General features: G+C 32.3%; 1 long non-coding RNA gene across 1 annotated transcript; it reads right to left on the bottom strand.

The window, feature by feature from the left end:
- Positions 1–215: 215 nt before the first annotated feature.
- LOC121251770 lies at positions 216–1,195 on the bottom strand. The gene is made up of 2 exons (XR_005938105.1): positions 1,047–1,195; positions 216–527 (listed from the first exon to the last, which is right to left on the bottom strand). It is a non-coding gene; the product is annotated as an uncharacterized LOC121251770 (long non-coding RNA).
- Between the last annotated feature and the right edge of the window lie 12,677 nt (positions 1,196–13,872).

The raw sequence follows: 13,872 nt of genomic DNA, 5'->3' as shown, positions 1-13,872 counted from the left end.
CAGTATATCTCACTTCATCTTCAAATTTGAAGAACTACTATTCATCGCTATCGGTATTATTTTATTAGCAAAATCATATCTTTTGCCTGCATTCTCATTGCTCTTTCTACCTTTCTCTTACTCTGCCTTTCTTCCTCTCCCAAGTTCCCAATAGCTCGAAATCCCCTTTCTTCTCCTCTCCCTTTCTTCCTTTTTGTTTCCTCTCCCTTTTTTTCGCCAAGCTATCCATTCCCTTTGCCGTGAGTCACCAGTTCATCTTCGTCTGATGAAATTAAACCTCCATTAATTGCTAAAGAATCAAACCTCTGGTTCGATTTCAAGTACCGAAGCCATCTCGGTTGTCGTTAAAAACGACCTTGGTGGCTGTGAGGTTGCGAACGCAGTGTTGTTATGCCCCATGGAATAAACTGAGAAATTCGCGAGGAGAATCATCGCGTACACCATCAGAGTGGGAATATGAGAAAAAACCTGCTGAAATTGCCACACGAACAAAGCATGCATCTCTCTCTGAACCCGAGCGAGAATCCCTTGGAGGTCATCGTTTTCCTGCTAGGTGTTTCAGGTCCTGTAGGTCTTCTGCACAGTTGAACTTCAAAGTCTCAATCTGTTTTGGATTTTGGTAATAGAAAATCTATTGAATAACCTTACAGGACTTGCCAAAAAAAAAAAACTCTTTCATAATTCTGAAATCACGATATAAGATTATATTTTTCTGTTTCACGAGAATCCATTCATAAAAACGGTTTTATGATGTTTCTCATTCTCACTTTGCCTTGGGTCGTGCTTGCTAGAATTAGTTAGTGACAATGTGTCTGATACTTGCTTCACTAATATTTATTTTGGTTACAATGTTTCTTGCTATATGGTAAATGCTGTCTCAAAAAAAAACAATAGCTTATCCCCTCTTTTGGAGAATACTTGACATCACAAATGCATGTTTTTCTATACCTGTTAGTAAAATATTATTGTAGTATGCTTCAGATTTATAAACATACATCTGAAACTTTATGGGACTTATTTCTTATGTTCTGTACGGTATTCCTGACCGTTACGAGGCATTCTGGAAGGAAGTTGATTATGTAAAGCATTTATGGAAGAATAGGCACGAGCTGAAGGTTGAAGATGCTGGTATTGCAGCTTTATTTGGGCCGGAATGCTTTGTATGGTTTTGTGCTTGGGAGATTGTGGGAAGGGGTTTTACTATCATTGGTTACCATGTCTGAGAATGACAACTGTTTTTAAGGGTTTGAATGTGTATGCTTCTCTTTTCATTTGAGTCTCGAGAACCCTACATCAACTATTATTTTACCTCACTGTGGATATTACAATTAATATCAGAGTTTATTCAACATGCCTCAGTGTGGAAATTATTTTTCTTCATTTCATTTTTTTCTACAATTCTCCTATAATCAATTTTTCATCTGTCTAGACTTCTATGATTTAATGTTTTGCTAGTTGCAGGATCAGGTAAGTTAGCAGAAAAGGTTGCCCCACCAGTTGAAAATGGGAACCAAGAGTAATTGAACATATTGGTGCTTATGTAGACAATGAAGGTTTTCTAGTTTACTGCAACACTCAGGTCTTTCAGATCAAGTGGTTTTCCATCAGCTTGATGTGTCTGCCCTAGTTCGGGAAACTTGATATCTTGGTATATATGATTTAAAGTTGATTTCTTTATCTACTTTTTCATTCTTCCTGAATATCACGAAATTTGTTTAGTATCCTTCATGGGACAGTTAGTTGAATTTTTTATTTCTTGTAGGAACTTGTTGGCTTCTTTTTCTTAGTTATTATTGTCATAGTTAAGGCTGCAAATGGTCCGGTCTGGCAATGGACCGAATATTTTTGGTCTATCATTTTTTCGGACCGGACTGGACCGAACACCCAAAGGGATCGGACTGGACTGATTGCTATCGGTCCGGTCCAAACACTCAATGGGACCGGACTGGACCGATTGCTATCGGTTCAGTCCAGTCCAGTCGGTCTGGCCTAATTTTTTTATTTTTGTAAATAATTAATAAAAAGATTTATTTAAAATGCTAAATTAAATTAAGTGACTTATTAATGTGGATTATGTAACAAATTCAATAAAAAAAATATTTTATATGGTCAATGATAATAAATTAGATGAAAATTATATTATTAATTTATATAATTACTATATAATTAACTAATTGATATTATATATTAGTTCATTCATAGAATATTAACTAGTGTTAATAACATATTTGAAATTTTATATTGTTAATAGTGATAGGTTAGATGAAGATATATATAAAATATTGTTAATTTATAGAATATTAACAAGTATTAATAATATATTTAAAATTTTATATTGTTAATTGTACAATTATTATATATAAAATATATATAATTTTTTTTCATTCGGTCCAGTCCGGTCCAGAAAAACCCTGGACTGTGGACCGGGCGAAAACTTTTAGGTCTTCTAAAATGTGGAGCGGTCAGTCCATTCGGTCCGACCGGACCGTTTATCACCCCTAGTTATTGTTATAATTAGTTTGCCTTTTTCTTCCTGTGTGAACCCTTTTCTTGGGAGGAAATTTTGCATTTTGCACTTGAATGATCTCTGTTTTTCAATTTGTATCCCAAATGATAAAGCTTGATAATTGACAGCCTAAACTACCAACTTCTAGTAATTTGTTATTATAGGTGAGATTGATACGTACCAAGGGTCTAAGTACGAGGACAATTCTGCTGTTAATGAAATTCATATGATCTTGATACATTAATGGTAGAACTAACAAATGTGGCTAATTAAAATGATTATAATTAACAGCTAATTATGCACTGCAGATTCCTGATAAAATTAAGGTAAATCTTGTAATTAAGTCGGTTAGAAATCTTTTAGATAACTGGAGGGTTTCGATATCTTTTCCTTCTTAAAATATCTAATATGATTAGTGCAACATATTAATTAATATATGATTATTGTAATTGTAAAATATGAAAAAAATAAATTAAAAATATTATTATTAAAAAAATAATATTATATTATTATTTTGATGAGTCCAACAACTAATCCAATGTGAGATTATGACTAGGGAGGTTTTAGATTTATGAAAATTATGTACTTTTCATCAAATTTTGAATATGGCTTTGATGAAGCCAATTGTAATGCTCTTAGATACTAGTATAATTAGATAATAATCAATTATTATTATTATTATTATATATTAATAAGAAATAATAACTACTAATAATTGAAATTAGTGTTGAAAAAATTATACAAATCATAGATCAAAACAGGAAAAATTTGACTGAAATGGACTAGAACTGGAAGTGTCTGTTTTGATGATGAATTAGTCCAGTATCGATTATTCAATTCTCAAAATTGATATATATCAATTTAATTATAAAATATATCTAAAATGGGCTGAACTGGACTGTTATACACCTACTCCCCTTTGATTTCTGCAAGGCCGTAAGCTCTCTTTACAAAGTTCAAAATTTCTGGTGTTTCTAGAAACACCATTCATATGAGTTCAGGTTTTTTGACTTCCAAAAAGAACCGTATCATGGTTTTTTACTTCACCCTTGACATGGTGGGGGAGACGTCACGTCACCCCGGAGTTAACGCACCAAGGCTGTTCCCAAGTGTTTTTCTAACATCCTATCTAAATCCCTATCTAAACTCGAGTCAAGTCTTTGTTTTATTCTCCAAAAATCAACTCAAGTCGAATCGAATCGAGTCAAGAAAATATGTCCAAGTTTTATATGAATGTTTGCCATTCTTTCTTGCGAGGCTTTAGGCCATGCTTCTTTCTTGCTTGCTTTAGCCATGGTTGTTGGGAACTGTTTGGTTGTTGGGAACTGTTTCTTTCTTGCGAGGGTTTAGGCCATGTTAGGGAATAAACAAACACACTGCATATTAGGTGGTTAATACTCAACTAGATCGAGCAGTTGTATGCTCCTCCTGCAGTTAATACACATTGGTTTGGAAGGTCTCTCGTTTGGGTTACTTGATTTTGAGAAAAAGAAAAATAGAGAATATTTGTGAAATTGCTTAGATATAATATTAATAAGTTTTGTGAAAGGAGAAAGAATTTTGAATAATTTCTTTTTAAATCATTTTTGTATTTAGATTTGTAAAAATAGATAATAAAACTGAAAAGTTGTTTGAATAAATATTTTGTTTGAATAATTCTTATTTTGGATTTTATATTTGGATAATAATCGGATAAAAAATTTAGATAATTTTTTTAGAGTTAAAGAAAATTAATTTCATTTTGAATAATCTTTTAGGAAAAAAAAACATAAAAAATAAGGAAAACAAAACATGGCAATCGGCGATCTTATCCTGGGTCTTTATTATGGGCTCCTGCCGAGGACAAACGTCATATTTTTATAATGCCATGTTAGCATAAGGAAAGAGGCAAATACATTATTGATGTACTTTATCTTATTGGTGGAAACTATAATTTTACACTTATTGGTAATTTTACAGAATAATGTACAAAATAAAAAAAGTAATTTTAACACTTGAGTGCACTCACTACAACAGAAAGGGTCTTTTGGGACGAAAATTTCACTACAACAGAAAGGGTCTTTTGGGACGAAAATTTTCGTCCCAAAAGACCCCAATTTCGTCCCAAAAAAATTTTTGGGACGAAAAAAATTCATCCCAAAGTCGTTCCAATATCACTGTGCCAAAAGGTATTTTGGGACGAAAATCACCATTTCGTCCCAAAAAATTTCTTTTGGGACGAAATTGAAGGAAACCGTTCGAACGAAAATTTATTTTGTCACGGTTTAAATTCGTCCTAGAAAATGGTTCGAACGGAAAAAATTTTAAGTTCGAACAGTAGTGACGTGTTTGAACGAATTCGAAATATGTTCGAACACACATGAATTCGTTCGAACGTTATGAATTGTCTTTGTGTTCGAACGTTAAATGGTCAGGTCGAACGGTATATGGGTTCGAACGGTATAGGCTATGTTCGAACACGACTGAAATTATTTACGTTCGAACGTTGTGTGATCGTTCGAACTCTACGAACATAAATTTCGTTCGAACATTACGTTTACGTTCGAACGCTATTGTCGTTACATAGAGTTCGAACGTTTTACGTTCGTTCGAACGATATCTCTTTAATTTAAATCAAAAATAGAAAACCAAATAGACATTCATACTATTTGAAAAAATACATTAGAAACTGTTTAACACTCACAAAAGTGTTAAAATAAGCGCAAATTAAATAAATAACAGTCGAGACGGGCATTGTTCGTACATAAATAGATAATCCCAAAATCCATCAGTTGCTTAGAGGCCTGTACTGTTGCATAAGCTGCTGCATTTGGAGTTGCATCTGTCTTCTGAACTCTTCTTGTTGTTCTTCATGTTGTTTGAGGCGCATCTCCATATCTGCTTGTTTTGCCAATTGAGCCTCTAACTCATGCTGTCTTGCAGTCAATTCTTCGATTCTGGAATTCGCATTCTCTAGCGCTATAGAAGTCATAGATGCATTCCCAGAAGAAGATGAAGAGGGACCAGGCTTTACACAACGACCCAAACCCCTCAAATATCCTGAACGTTGACCCAGGACTTGTGTAAAAATCTCAATATCACTTGTTGAGGAATTTTGATCTGACGCAGATTCAGCACGTAGGGCAATCATTTTATCCTAGCCATATATAAGATAAAGAATTAATATCGTCATAAATATTCTAATATATTTAATTAAAACAGGTTATAAAACTTATATAATTTTCATGGGCATCAGGATGAGTCCACTCTCCATTACGATCAGTGTGCGATGCAGCATATAATTTTGTCAGATCATAATTAGTATCTGAATCTTGCTACAATAAGTGTGTTAAGATATAAAGTCATTATGATTCATCCAAATAATTAACTATATCCAATAAAAAAAATAGCAATACCAATTTCTTAGAAAGGCGATGGAAAGATCTTGAGCCTGCATGATGATTAATCTTCAATTTTGATCTATTTGTTTTATTTATAGAACTTCGCTCCTGCAAAGAAATTGAAAATATGATGAAGCGAAATGCCAGATAGGACAGGTAAAATAATTAAATTTCATTATACCTGATATGATGGATCCTCAAACATGTCACAAAGTTTTTCCCACTCAGAAGGTCGGACATCCTGGAAAGGATGTTGGCGTGCATCTTCCTTCTTCTCAAACTTATTATAATACTCATGACACCTCGCCTTATATTTACGGAATGCATTACCCATAAGCTCTTCCACAGTCTTACGCTCCTCTCTCCGACCAAAATTTAATTCGAAATCATCCTTAAAAAAATAGTCACAAACACATTATCATTTATAATATTCTAAATTTAAGTAAAATATAGAAATTTATTCTACTAAATCAACATTTTAAACATTACCAAACAACGCTTCTTGATAAGCTCTTTAACATCTTGGGGGACTTTCTTCCATGAAGTCGTTGCCAAAGGTGCGTAAGTTCGTGTAAGAGCACCCACATGTGATGCAAGCCAAGCTGCTGGTTGTCCTTCGCCCCCAGTATGTTCGTCAGGAATGTTAACCTTGATCTCACCCACCTTCCGATATTTTTCCAACCTCACCCCTCTAGTGGTGCCTCGACCTTGACGAGATTGTACTGTAGATTCTATAAAATATAACATTGTAATCAATTTCATTTATATCTCTAATATAGGACCTTAATTAATAACTTTTTTGAGTATTAGATTTTTAGCTTGTTCTGTAAAATCAATCTCTAATGGTGACAATGAAGGAGAGCTAGGAACAGGTGGAGATGGGTTGCGAACTTCCTTCCTCTTTGGCGGCATAATTTCAAACTACTAATACATTCAATAAGTAAAATATTTGTCATCAAGTGTAATGTTAACACATAATTGGTCAATCAGAATCTGTATCAGTTTCATTTGACAATTCGCTCTCATCATCTGTAGATACTTCAGATGATTCAACATTTTCCTCAACTGTCGCATCAACAATTTCAGCCTCAATATCTTCTCTATTTAATGGAATCATCTCATACTGGCTCAAATCCACAAACAAATTTAAGGCGGGTTGACTCTCTTGGTATGCTTCTTGAGTAGAAGAGTCATCTTCTTCTTCATCTTGTCCTTCCGCCTGAGGGATAACATCATATATATTTCTTGGAGAATATTTTTGAACTACTCGCCATTGATTTCCTAACTTCGAGTCATCTAAGTAGAATACTTGAGATGCTTGAGAAGCCAAAATAAAAGGATCATCTTCATACTATTTTTTTGATGTATTAACACTCAAAAAATATTCATCATCACGGACTCCAGTACGAGGATTGCTTAAATCCCACCAATCACACTTAAACAGATACACCGCAAGCTCTCCCAAATATTTCATTCCAATTATATCGACAATAACCCCATAGAAATCAATATTTTTCTCCATCATGACTTCCTTCGACTAAGACACCACTATTTTGGATTTTCCTATAACAATCTCGATCCAGTGTGTGATACCTACTTCCCCGAGAAATACATGCAGAAAATCGAGCTGCGCGTCTCGATGGGCCACGCGCCAATGCATACAGTTCATCAGATATATCATTTGGATTATTCGCATGCAATTGTACAACCTACATATTGAGTAAAGCGTATACTATATCAAAGTTGAAATTAATAATTTTTCATTTGTTATTGAGTAACGCATATGTAATTTCATTACCCGTTCTTCAAACCATCTTGGGAACTCCTCTTCATGTTTTTGGTTTATATCATTTACTCCTAGTTCCTTGAGCACGTTAATATGATCACTGAAATTGATGATTACCACAAATATTTTATATTTTGTATTTTTTTAAAATTAATGAGGCAATTTAAATTAAGAAAAAGTTATAACTTACTTCAAGTAGTTCTCTATCTCAGGGCAATTGTTCAGCACGTACCACTGAGCTTTCTCGAACTCTCTTCCACACAAGTTATAACCACGCACTGCACCAATTGGACGAACTTGTTGGGAAAACACAGAAAATATATTCTGTTGTCTTGCTCGGTCAACGTCAAAGTTTCTTTCTGGCCGATCAAACCGAGTGTCAACTCCATGGAAATATTTGGAACAGAAGGTATGCCACTCATCGTCAATATATGCTTCTACAATTGATCCTTCTGGACGGGCCTTGTTACCCACTGTACGTGTCAACTTTCCAAGAAATCGTTCAATGGGATACATCCATCTATATTGAACTGGTCCTGCAAGTCGAGCCTCACGTGGCAAATGAACGGCTAGGTGAACCATGACATCGAAGAATGACGGTGGATAAATATTTTCTAACTTACACAATATTATGACAATTTCTCGTTCCATTCGATCCAAAGCTTCTACATTCAACGTCCTAGCACATAAGTCTTTAAAAAATGCACCCAACTCAGTCAAAGCCACACGCACATCTCTGGTCAAGTACCCACAGATACCAATAGGCAAGATATGCTGTAAGAAAACATGACAATCATGACTTTTTAATCCAGTTATTTTCCAATCATTTGTTCTCACACACCTTGTTAGATTCGAGGCATAACCGTCCGGTAATTTGATCTTCATTAGCCACTCACAAAATGTAACCCTTTCATTCCTTGACAATGTATACCACCCAATCGGCATGTAGACAGACGAACCATTTTCTTGCAACTGCATTTCCCGTCTTATTCCCAACCGCTTCAAATCCTTCCTTGAGTTTATTGTATCCTTTGTTTTTCCTTCAATTGACATCAATGTTCCCAATACGGATTCGCAAATATTTTTTTCAATATGCATAATATCAAGGCTATGTCGCAATTTTAACTTCGACCAGTACGGGAGTTCGAAAAATATACTCTTCTTTGTCCAATTCAACTCATTCGTAGCTCGTTTTCTCTTTCGTTGTTTTTTACCAAATTCATTACAACCAACATTTATAAATTGTGCAAGTACATCTTCGCCAGACAAATATGGTGGAGGTTGGCCCCATTCAACAGTTCCATCAAACATTCTAGAATTTCCACGCCATCTATGGTCACCAGGTAAAAATCGACGATGACCCATGAAACATAATTTCCTTCCGTACATAAGCCATTCAGATTTGGTATATTTGTTACAAGTTGGACATGCCATTTTCCCCTTAGTACTCCAACCTGACAAATTCCCATAAGCTGAAAAATCATTTATTGTCCACAACACCGCAGCATGCATCTTGAACGACTTGCCTGTTGACGAATCAAATGTGACAACCTCATTCTCCCACAAATCTTTCAATTCTGCAATCAATGGCTGTAAGTGTATGTCTATATCATTTCTCGGTGACCTCGGACCTGGGATGAGCAAACTCATCATGAAATATGGATCTTTCATACACTTCCACGGTGGTAGATTATACGGCATAAGTACAACTGGCCAAGTACTATGACTAGTGCTCATGTTCCCAAAAGGATTAAATCCATCTGTTGCAAACCCAAGTCTTACGTTACGCGGTTCTTCAGCAAACCATGGGTGTTCTTGATCAAATTCCTTCCACACCTGGGAGTCAGCAGGATGTGACAAAATATTATCGTTCCTTACTCTGTCTGATGAGTGCCATGTCATATCTACAGCCGTTGCGCGTGACATAAATAATCGTTGTAATCTAGATATCAATGGAAAGTGGCGTATGACCTTTTGCGGAACATTTGCCTTGTCCGATGTCCATCTTGACTCGTGGCATATAAGACACTCGTTCAACTGCTCATTCTCTCGCCAAAATAATATGCAGTCATTCTTACATGCATGTATTACGTTGTAATCAAATCCGAGTCCTCGTTTCAACTTTTTTGCTTCATAGAAGTTACGAGGTAAAGTATTGTCTGTCGGCAGTGCCTCTTTAAACAGCTCAAGTAACATATTGACTGCCTTAATAGATAATCGACACATTGATTTTATGTGAAGCAATCTTACGGTAAACGACAACTTACTATGTCTTCTGCATCCTGGATATAGCTCACGCTGTGAATCATTCCACAAGCGTGCAAAAGTGTTATGGCCCCCATCATTTGAGCTTGATGTGTCCGTCTCACCTTCATTCATAAACATTCCCGCACCGATGTCACCTAACATTTCCTCTATATCCTCATTGTAATCATCTCCAACAATCTCTGGTTGTACATCTTCATCGATCTCTTCTTCTTCATGTGGAGCTTCAAATGAAGTTGGATATGGTTCACCGTGTAAGACCCAATCAGTATAACCCTTATCAATACCTTTGACAAACAGATGCTCTCTCACCAAGTCTATCTTATGAGAACGCAAATTCCTGCATTCTCTGCATGGGCATCTGATACGCCCATCACTATCACATGTACCCAATGCAAACTCCAAGAATTTTTTAACACTTTCAGCATATACATTGTAATTCTGACCCAATCGATCGCTAACTCTCATCCAACTCTTATCCATGCCTAACTATATTCATTACAAACAATATTGTAATGCATCAGCAAACAACTATGTATCATGTACCAATTAATGAGTATGCCACCTTTTACCGGGTAGTTGGTCCTATCCCGTTCGATATTGTAAGATCATAGTCGCCAACCTATGATCTATTATCTGTCACGTCCAACAAAATTTCGGCAGCATCTCCCATAGTTCTCCAAATATGCTCGTTTGGTTGTGTGCACTGACGATTAACACGTCCTTGCACCATCACCGAAACTGCATATCCAGAGAACAATGGATGAATCTACCAAAATCATAATGTTGGACGATAACAGATATAGTTCTATAGTTTGCGAGAATGATCTTACAATCCCAAACTGTCCACTCTGGACAATTCAAGAGTTATCAATCAAGCATTCATCCGGATTGATAATTCTCGAACGGGTCTAAGGTTTATTTTGATGAACAAACAATGCAAAATATGTTAATATATGTCAAACAATAACAACATATTATTTATACAACAATACAACAAAAACTTAATTAGTAGGTATTATTAAATCTTAACTATTTATATTTTAATTTAAAGATTTAGTAGTATTTTAATTTGAATATTAATTTTATTAATTTATATTTAAGTATTTAAGTATTATTAAATCTTAATTATGTATATTTTAATTTAAAGATTTATTAGTATTTTAATTTGAATATTAATTTTATTAATTTATCTTTAAGTATTTAAGTATTATTAAATCTTAACTATTTCTATTTTAATTTAAAGATTTAGTAGTATTTTAATTTGAATATTAATTTTATTAATTTATCTTTAAGTATTTAAGTATTATTAAATCTTAACTATTTCTATTTTAATTTAAAGATTTAGTAGTATTTTAATTTGAATATTAAACTTATTAATTTATCTTTAAGTATTTAAGTATTATTAAATCTTAACTATTTCTATTTTAATTTAAAGATTTAGTAGTATTTTAATTTGAATATTAATTTTATTAATTTATCTTTAAGTATTTAAGTATTATTAAATCTTAACTATTTCTATTTTAATTTAAAGATTTAGTAGTATTTTAATTTGAATATTAATTTTATTAATTTATCTTTAAGTATTTAAGTATTATTAAATCTTAACTATTTCTATTTTAATTTAAAGATTTAGTAGTATTTTAATTTGAATATTAAACTTATTAATTTATCTTTAAGTATTTAAGTATTATTAAATCTTAACTATTTCTATTTTAATTTAAAGATTTAGTAGTATTTTAATTTGAATATTAAACTTATTAATTTATCTTTAAGTATTTAAGTATTATTAAATCTTAACTATTTCTATTTTAATTTAAAGATTTAGTAGTATTTTAATTTGAATATTAATTTTATTAATTTATCTTTAAGTATTTAAGTATTATTAAATCTTAACTATTTCTATTTTAATTTAAAGATTTAGTAGTATTTTAATTTGAATATTAAACTTATTAATTTATATTTAAGTATTTAAGTATTATTAAATCTTAATTATTTATATTTTAATTTAAAGATTTAGTAGTATTTTAATTTGAATATTAATTTTATTAATTTATCTTTAAGTATTTAAGTATTATTAAATCTTAACTATTTCTATTTTAATTTAAAGATTTAGTAGTATTTTAATTTGAATATTAATTTTATTTATTTAGAATTAACAATATTAAATGGTAGTTGGTCCTAATTATTTGTGATTTAGTAGTACATATAATTTATAACCATACCAAACCTAATGTATTCTGTATACGTTATTGATGTAATGTCATTATCCGTTCGAACTATGAGAACCTATGTTCGAACAAAATGAATACGTTCGAACGGTAATCTGAACCCGTTCGAACGTATTCATTCCAGATTCCAGTCGTCTTCAACAACGCCGAAAACTCCATTAATCTCAAACTCTAACAAACACAAACAACAATCTCAAAGCATACAACTTTCTAACATTGCAAAATATAAAGTTCAAACCATACATTTATATTTTAAAAGAAATACCTGAATTTTTGAAGATGAAAAGGAAATAATCCGAAAATAATTCGAGAATAATCACAAACTATCCTACAAGTAATAATCCGAGAATAATGGAGTGAGATGAATAATTTTTTTGAGCTTAAGGGCTAGTTTGAGAAAGAATACCTCTGATATGCGAAGGGGTAATCTTCGGGCGACCACACGGAGCGACAGCAGGAGGAGAGAAACAGAATTGTGAGGTTCTGTTGTGTTTTTGAAGAACATTTCATGTTCGAACGGTTATTTACTAACTGTTCGAACGTGAAAATATTAAGCGGGAGAAAATTCCCTCCTAATTTTCACGTTCGAACGTTAACATATGTGTTCGAACGTTATTGATTTATTACCGCTCGAAAATTAACCGTTCGAACTTTAATTTCGAACTGTTCAAACGGTATTGTAAATGTTTATTTATATTTTTTTTTCATTACACCTTTTGAATAAAAGAACAACATTAATATATATAGACATATTAGATGATACTATAGTTTAATTGGCGGGATATTTTCCCACCACTGCAATAATCCGTTCGAACTATAACAAATTACGTTCGAACGGTAATCCAGCTGTCTTGTTTTTTGGCGGGATGTTTTCCCGCCATTTGTCTTGTCCGTTCGAATGTTTTTTTACGTTCAAACGTTAACATATGTGTTCGAACGGTTTACGAGTACCGTTCGAACACATATCCTTTATGTTTAAATATAACTTTTTTCATCATTAAATGAAAAGTACTATAACATCATATGTATTAGTTATATATACTATCATATATAATGTAATATATACTATCATATATATAGTAATCTATACTAAATATATAGTATATATATATATAGTAATATATATTATCATATATGTAGTGACCTATACTATCATATATATTATTAAGATCATATGTATTAGTAATATATACTCACATATATATAGCCTCAAATATACTAAGGTCACATAATAAAGTGTAGAGAAATTTATAAGATGATAGTATATTAGTAAGCTATACTCTATATATATATGTTGTATAATGTCATATATAACTTTAGTAGGTAAAGTGTAATGGAATATATAATATGACATATATTAGTTAAGTATAAACTCATACCATATAGCACTACATGCTATTATGTGGTACTATATACATATTAATATCTCATATATAACACTTTGATAGTAAAGTATTATGATATATTACTATTATACTATAAAAAAATATTTTATAAGTTATTATGCTTTCATTTAAAGTATTCTACTATCATAATATATATTATAATATTACATATATATTACAGTATATATAATCTACTATAATAGTATATATATTATAACAATTTATAGGAATATAAATATAGTATACATTTAATATATTTTTTAATAAACTTACAAAACTTCTGTTCGAACGTGAAATAGTAACGGTCGAGCGGTTTTAT

Source organism: Juglans microcarpa x Juglans regia, chromosome 2S, assembly GCF_004785595.1.
Source record: "Juglans microcarpa x Juglans regia isolate MS1-56 chromosome 2S, Jm3101_v1.0, whole genome shotgun sequence".
In the NCBI taxonomy this organism is placed as follows: domain Eukaryota; kingdom Viridiplantae; phylum Streptophyta; class Magnoliopsida; order Fagales; family Juglandaceae; genus Juglans; species Juglans microcarpa x Juglans regia.
Note: the sequence above shows the minus strand (reverse complement) of the source record. Positions and strands in the feature narration are given on the sequence as shown.